The sequence below is a fragment of the Ranitomeya variabilis genome, chromosome 2 (genome assembly GCF_051348905.1).
Source record: "Ranitomeya variabilis isolate aRanVar5 chromosome 2, aRanVar5.hap1, whole genome shotgun sequence".
In the NCBI taxonomy this organism is placed as follows: Eukaryota; Metazoa; Chordata; class Amphibia; order Anura; family Dendrobatidae; genus Ranitomeya; species Ranitomeya variabilis.
Window position 1 is genome coordinate 195,413,206 of NC_135233.1, and position 8,089 is coordinate 195,421,294.

Consider the following 8,089-nt stretch of genomic DNA (forward strand, 5'->3'; position numbering starts at 1 on the left):
AGCATGCTGCGTATTGCTGCGATTCTCGGATGAGACTCGCCAATGTAAGTCAATGGGTGTGAGAAAAAAATCGCACAGCACTCGCACCATGCGAGTTCTGTCCGATTTTTACGCTCCGGTGTCCTTTGAAAAGTGGGTAATTCAGCGTGATGTACAGTAAAATCACACTCACAGGTTAGAATAGAGCAGATATATACACATAGAATAGGTATATATACATATATATATGTCAGTGAGACACCTATATATATATTTATATTTAATGCAGCGCTAGATATCAGAAAAGCCGGTACTTCAATTGCCGGCTTTTGCTATCTCCTTCACAAACCCGACAGGATATGAGACATGGTTTACATACAGTAAACCATCTCATATCCCTTCTTTTATTACATATTCCTCTTTACTAATGTAAGAAGTGTCTGTGTGTCAAATTTGGGGCTCTAGCTATTAAATTAAAGGGTTAAATCCTGGAAAAAATTGGCGTGGGCTCCCGCGCAATTTTCTCCGCCAGAGTGGTAAAGCCAGTGACTGAGGGCAGATATTAATAGCCTAGAGAGGGTCCATGGTTATTGCCCCCCCCCCTGGCTAAAAACATCTGCCCCCAGCCACCCCAGAAAAGGCACATCTGTAAGATGCGCCTATTCTGGCACTTGGCCACTCCCGTGTAGCGGTGGGATATGGGGTAATGAAGGGTTAATGTCACCTTGCTATTGTAAGGTGACATTAAGCCAGGTTAATAATGGAGAGGCGTCAATTATGACACCTATCCATTATTAATCCAATAGTACGAAATGGTTAATAAAACACACACACATTATTAAAAAGTATTTTAATGAAATAAAGACACAGGGTGTTGTAATATTTTATTATACTCTTAATCCACCTGAAGACCCTCGTTCTGTAAAAAAGGAAAAATAAAAAATCAACAATATCCCATACCTTCCGTCATTCAGTCACGTCCCACGCTGTAAATCCATCTGAAGGGGTTAAATCATTTTACACCCAGGAGCTCTGCTAATGCAGCTGTGCTCCTGTTTATAAAATCTGGGGAATGAATGGAATGCAGGGGAATGTCCTGTAGTTACCTTGAGTCATGGTGATGCGCCCTCTGCTGGATGTCCTCATATGAACTCGAGCATGGGAACTTTTCCCAGGCTCGAGTTCATGAGTTCATCCAGCAGAGGGCACATCACTGCGACTCAAGGTAACTACAGGACATTCCCCTGCATTCCATTCATTCCCCAGATTTTACAAACAGGAGCACAGCTGCATTAGCAGAGCTCCTGGGTGTAAAATGATTTAACCCCTTCAGATGGATTTACAGCGTGGGACGTGACTGAATGATGGAAGGTATGGGATATTGTTGATTTTTTATTTTTCCTTTTTTACAGAACGAGGGTCTTCAGGTGGATTAAGAGTATAATAAAATATTACAACACCCTGTGTCTTTATTTGATTAAAATATTTTTTAATAATTTGTGTGTGTTTTATTAACCATTTCATACTATTGGATTAATAATGGATAGGTGTCATAATTGTATATATATAGGTGTCTCACTGACATATATATATATGTATATATACCTATTCTATGTGTATATATCTGCTCTATTCTAACCTGTGAGTGTGATTTTACTGTACATCGCGCTGAATTACCCGCTTTTCAAAGGACACCGGTGCGTAAAAATCGGACAGCAATACGGATGTCATACGGATGTTGCGATAAAAAAATCGCATGACAATCGCATGATTTACCTCCGTCTTTTCGGTCCGTAAATCGGACCGTTTTTCCTCTCGCAAGTGGAAATGAGCCCTAATAGTTATTCTGTGAATATATTCTCTCACCGGAGCTGTGGATCTCTGCAGCTTCTCCAGAGTGACCATGGGCCTCTCAGCTGCTTCTCTAATAATTAGTGCTCTCCTTGCTTGGGATGTCAGGTTAGATGGCCATGTCTTGGTAGGTTTGCAGTTGCGCCATACTCCTTCCATTTTTGGACTGTAACCTTAATTTATTGGAGTGCACCTTGCACTATTGGAGTGCACCTTATGTTATTGGAGTGCACTTTGCATTATTAGAGGGCACCTTGCACTATTATTCTTATTATTATTTATTTATATAGCACCATTAATCGCATGGTGCTGTACATGATAAGGGGTTACATCAAAAACACTAGTGCACCTTGCATGATTAGAGTGCACATTCCATTAATAGAGTGCACCTTGCAGTATTGGCGTGCATCTTGCATTATTGGCATGCACCTTGGTTATTGGAGTGCACCTAGTATTATTGGAGTTCACCTTCTGTTATTGGTGTGCACCTTGAATTACTGGAGTGCAGCTTGCACCTTGCATTATTGGAGTGCATCTTGCGTTATTAGAGTACACTTGCATTAATATAGCACACCATGCATTATTGGAATGCAACTTGCATTATTGGACTGCACCTTGCACTATTTCAGTGCACCTTGCATTATTGGAGTGCACCTTGCCTTATTGGAGTGCACCTTGCCTTATTGGAGAGCACCTTGCATTATTGGAGTGCACCTTGCCTTATTGGAGTGCACCTTGCCTTATTGGAGTGCACCTTGCATTATTGGAGTGCACCTTGCATTATTGGAGTGCACCTTGTGTTATTGGAGTGCAACTTGCATTATTGGAGTGCACCTTGTGTTATTGGAGTGCAACTTGCATTATTGGAGTGCACCTTGTGTTATTGGAGTGCAACTTGCATTATTGGAGTGCACCTTGTGTTATTGGAGTGCAACTTGCATTATTGGACTGCACCTTGCACTATTTCAGTGCACCTTGCATTATTGGAGTGCACCTTGCCTTATTGGAGTGCACCTTGCCTTATTGGAGTGCACCTTGCATTATTGGAGTGCACCTTGCATTATTGGAGTGCACCTTGTGTTATTGGAGTGCAACTTGCATTATTGGAGTGCACCTTGTGTTATTGGAGTGCAACTTGCATTATTGGAGTGCACCTTGTGTTATTGGAGTGCAACTTGCATTATTGGAGTGCACCTTGTGTTATTGGAGTGCAACTTGCATTATTGGACTGCACCTTGCACTATTTTAGTGCACCTTGCATTATTGGACTGCACCTTGCCTTATTGGAGTGCACCTTGCCTTATTGGAGTGCACCTTGCCTTACTGGAGTGCACCTTGCATTATTGGAGTGCACCTTGCATTATTGGAGTGCACCTTGTATTATTGGAGTGCACCTTGTATTATTGGAGTGCACCTTGCATTATTGGAGTGCACCTTGTGTTATTGGAGTACACCGTTACAACTGTCCAACCAATTTCTTACAGGGGAGTATATAACAACACTACCAAACAAAAAACCTACCCCTAAAACCATTAATCTTTGTTAATAATCCTATATAATCCCAAAAATCCAGAAAGCTAGATAAAACACATCCTTATAGGGACTCAAACACCAGGAATTAGGGATAAAGCCTATATATAGAGACGCTTATGCAAAAAGGAATTTTTTGTGATACCAAAAAACATAAGTATGAAAAAATGAAAAAAATGCCAAAAATAACAATAAAAAATTATCAAAAAATGAAAAAATGAATAATTGAACATTTTTTTTAATAATATGCCTCTGCTAGCCCTAATAGTCTTTGGCAGACGGGATTATGTTTCCTGCCTGTAGCTCCATTACCTATTAAGGACAAGTAATCTCTAAGTCCCCTGATGAACCCCTGAGAAAAGATTATGGGGGAGAAACGCGTCGGGCAGCGTGAGCTAACGTATTTACATGGCTATTTAAAGGGAATGCCTGAGGAGCTAAGAGAATGATCTTTATGAGCAATGGTTTTTCTATTATATGTTGCATATCTAGCACATTAAGCACTTTATCAATTTAGACATTCATCATATATGACAATGATGTGGATATATCTTTCTGATGTTAAATTATTGAGCTGTGAATGTATATTTAACCTATTTGTGTAGCCCAAAAGGCAATTTAGGTTCAGAACAGCTGAATAGTCAATCCCAAGCGGTCAAAGCATTTGTGGCTGTAAGATCCATACAGGACAGCTTAGATTTAGTATAGCTTCTTTGGTGTTGGTTTGAGCTTTGTTACATTCTATAGCCTTACCACAGTTTCAAGTCTTATAGTGACTACTACTAATTTCAAAAGTAATAGTGGTAGCCATAGTGCAAAGTATTTATAGTAGTGCTTATGTGTGTTTATTATGGATCTATTTTGATCCATATTTGTGTGTTTTGTCTGTAGTTATTAGATTATTAGGGATCACCCAGGGATATAAGGGACAGCCATCGTTGAGCGGGGGCGCCATATCGCATATTTAGGGTGCCAACCTCCGCTGGTAGGAAGGATATCAGATTCAAGGGCCTATTAGGGCTAGCAGAGGCATATTATAAAAAAAAAATCAATTATTCATTTTTTTCATTTTTTGATAATTTTTTATTGTTATTTTTGGCATTTTTTTCATTTTTTCATACTTATGTTTTTTGGTATCACAAAAAATTCCTTTTTGCATAAGTGTCTCTATATATAGGCTTTATCCCTAATTCCTGGTGTTTGAGTCCCTATAAGGATGTGTTTTATCTAGCTTTCTGGATTTTTGGGATTATATAGGATTATTAATAAAGATTAATGGTTTTAGGGGTAGGTTTTTTGTTTGGTAGTGTTGGAGTACACCTTGCATTATTGGAGTGCACTTTGTATTATTGGAGTGCACCTTTCCTTACTGGAGTGCACCTTGCATTGTTGGAGTGCACCTTGTATTATTGGAGTGCACCTTTCATTACTGGAGTGCACCTTGCATTATTGGACTGCACCTTGCACTATTTCAGTGCAACTTGCGTTATTGGAGTACACTTTGTGCTATTGGAGTGCACCTTGCATTAATGGAGAGCACTTTGCATTACTGGAATTCATCTTGCGTTATTAGAGTGTACTTTGCATTATTGGAGTGTAAGTTGCATTAGTGGAGTGCACCTGGCATTGTTGGAGTGCATCTTGTATTATTGGAGTGCACCTTGCATTGTCGGAGTGCACCTTTCATTATTGGAGTGCACCTTGCATTATTGGAGGGCACCTTGCATTATTGGAGTGCACCTTTCATTATTGGAGTGCATCTATCGGTATTGGAGTGCACCTTACGTTATTGGAGTGCACCTTTCATTATTGGAGTGCACCTTTTATTATTGCAGTGCACCTTGCATTATTGGAGTGCATCTTTCATCATTGGAGTGCACCCTGCATTATCGGAGTGCACCTTTCATTATTGGAGTGCACCTTTCGTTATTGGAGTGCACTTTGCATTGTTGGAGTGCACCTTTCATTATCGGAGTGCACCTTTCATTATCAGAGTGCACCTTTCATTATCGGAGTGCACCTTTCATTATTGGAGTGCACCTTTCATTATCAGAGTGCACCTTTCATTATCGGAGTGCACCTTTCATTATCGGAGTGCACCTTTCATTATCGGAGTGCACCTTTCATTATTGGAGTGCACCTTGCATTATTGGAGTGCACCTTGCATTATTGGAGGGCACCTTTCATTATTGGAGTGCACCTTTCATTATCGGAGTGCACTTTGCATTATTGGAGTGCATCTTTCATCATTGGAGTGCACCTTTCATTATTGGAGTGCACCTTTCATTATTGGAGTGCACCTTGCATTATTGGAGTGCACCTTTCATTATTGGAGTGCACCTTTCATCATTGGAGTGCACCTTTCATTATTGGAGTGCACCTTTCATTATTGGAGTGCATCTTTCATCATTGGAGTGCACCTTTCATTATTGGAGTGCACCTTTCATTATTGGAGTGCACCTTGCATTATTGGAGTGCACCTTTCATTATTGGAGTGCACCTTTCATCATTGGAGTGCACCTTTCATTATTGGAGTGCACCTTTCATTATTGGAGTGCATCTTTCATCATTGGAGTGCACCTTTCATTATTGGAGTGCACCTTTCATTATTGGAGTGCACTTTGCATTATTGGAGTGCACAGCTTTGGTTTGATACATAAGAAAAAGGCTTTTATTAGAGGCAGAACTTATGAATCTAACCCCCACCACATCACAGACCACCATGAAGCTGTGCGGTGTTCAGGCAGTAATCACTATCGGAGAGGTGTAATTATGCACACACAATAAATTCCTCTGCTTTGTCAGGAGAAGAATACGTTACACAATGAATATTATTGTGAAGAATCTGATTTGATGTCGGATTGCATGTAACCGTGCAATCGTAATGCAACCTGTTGTTCTGGCTTTAGCCATTTTCTTGCACACGGAAGACTGAATGAGGATGACTGCAGTGAGCCTGGGTGCAATCACAGCGCTCTGCTCCTGTGTATGGAAACAGCTCGCCCTATGATCAGAACTTTGCCTTGGATGCCTCCTTCATATCAAATATATCGAAAAACATTATATCTATTGCGGGATGCTAACAGTGACTTGTGACACAAGACGTCTTATTTGTCTTGTAGGTTAATAAACTCCACCCTATTAGCATTAACAGTACAGAATTAATTACCCATTAATTCTCCTAGAATAAAAAAATTACTTTTACATTTTTTTCTGTTCCGTTACCTTTTTTTTTAATTAAAATCATAGATTTTCTAATAATTAACAGTAAAGATGCCCATTCATGCACAGCTTCTAAATAAACTTTCGACACTGATACACTGCGTAAAGCACCCACCATATACATAGATCTATTTTTTTCTCATTTCGCACATTAATAGCCCTGGCCATCTCCTATGCAGCAGCCAAGTTCCTAAGTGCTTTTTTTTTTTGTCCGTCACATCTTCTTGCAGTAATTCAGCTGAACCCTTTATTGCTCTAACATCATATCTGCATTCTCCAGACCGGGTTCTCTCGGCGCTCATTGCCCCTTTAGCATCTGTTTGCAGTAACCCAGCTGCCGAATCCCTTGGTCTCTGGTGTCAGAGAAACCCTTTCAATATGAATTTTCCAGAGCGCCCAATTGCGGTGCAGGGTAATCTGGAAGTTCAAGGGTTAAATAATACCTCACGCCTCGGAAACGCGACCGGCATACAAAATAGTCTTCGAAGACGCGTAGCAGATATGGATCGGACGTGCAAGAATGCTCAAAATTGAGAAAAAGAAAAATAGACACAATATTTTATGCACATATATATATATATAAATATATATATTATGTAAATAATGTGCATAGAACGCCCTAAGTAAAATGCCACTCTGCACCTGCCGTGTTCACATATAAGACACATATAAAGGCACGGATGCAATCTACGGATGTCCGTTACCTGTTTGATGGCTGCAGCAGGATGGGGGGCCAGCCGGTGTTTGGTTCTACAGAAAAGAAGTCAGTGCAGATGAGAGGGAGAAAAGGGGAGGAGAGGACTGGAAAGAGATGGTGGAAACATCCATTCATTCAGGGCATAGAGGGAAAGAGTCAGACAGAGGGAGGGGGAATTAATTTTTGCTAGTGTGAGAGAAGGAAGAAAGACTGGGAGGTGGGGAAAAAAGCAGGAGGAAAACAAGTAAAGCAGAGGGAGGGAAAGAGAGAGAGACGCACAGGGTGTATAGCGTATAGAAATGTAGATACAGTCATGGTGACATTGCAGTGGGTGTGATATTCAAGGTATATGGAATATTTGCCAATATTGGACACAGCACCGTGCCTGAAAAGAGTACTCAATACATATCTGCTTAATTCTGGCTATCTATAGGCTCAGAATAGCATCTCCGTTGTGTCGCTACTAGAAAAATACAAGATCTCCTGTTTGAAGAACAATGACAATAGGAAAAACAAATGTAAATCTTGCCATGGGGGTCGCTAAATGTGAATAAAATGGAAATACACTAGAATTTGTGTCGAAATTGTGCACTTTTTGGTTACTTTTTTACTATTTTATCGTTCTCACTACATATGTAATTTGCAGAAGAATCTGCGTATGTAACAATATTTAGGGCAAATATCGGTTTATTTAGTAAACAACAACCTAAATGGTTAAAAAAGTGAGCAAAATGTCATTGAAGATTCAGCTAGTATAATCAAGGACCAAAAAGAGAAACTGCATCAACTTAGCAGTAAAATATAGTATGA

At 40.0% G+C, this 8,089-nt stretch overlaps 1 protein-coding gene across 1 annotated transcript in view; it reads right to left on the bottom strand.

The window, feature by feature from the left end:
• Positions 1–7,495, bottom strand: part of FRMPD3 (FERM and PDZ domain containing 3) — a 371,292-nt gene extending 363,797 nt beyond the window's left edge. The window contains exon 1 of the mRNA XM_077283386.1: positions 7,287–7,495. The gene's annotated coding sequence lies outside the window, so the exon portion shown is untranslated. The remainder of the gene's footprint in view (positions 1–7,286) is intronic.
• Positions 7,496–8,089: the final 594 nt, after the last annotated feature.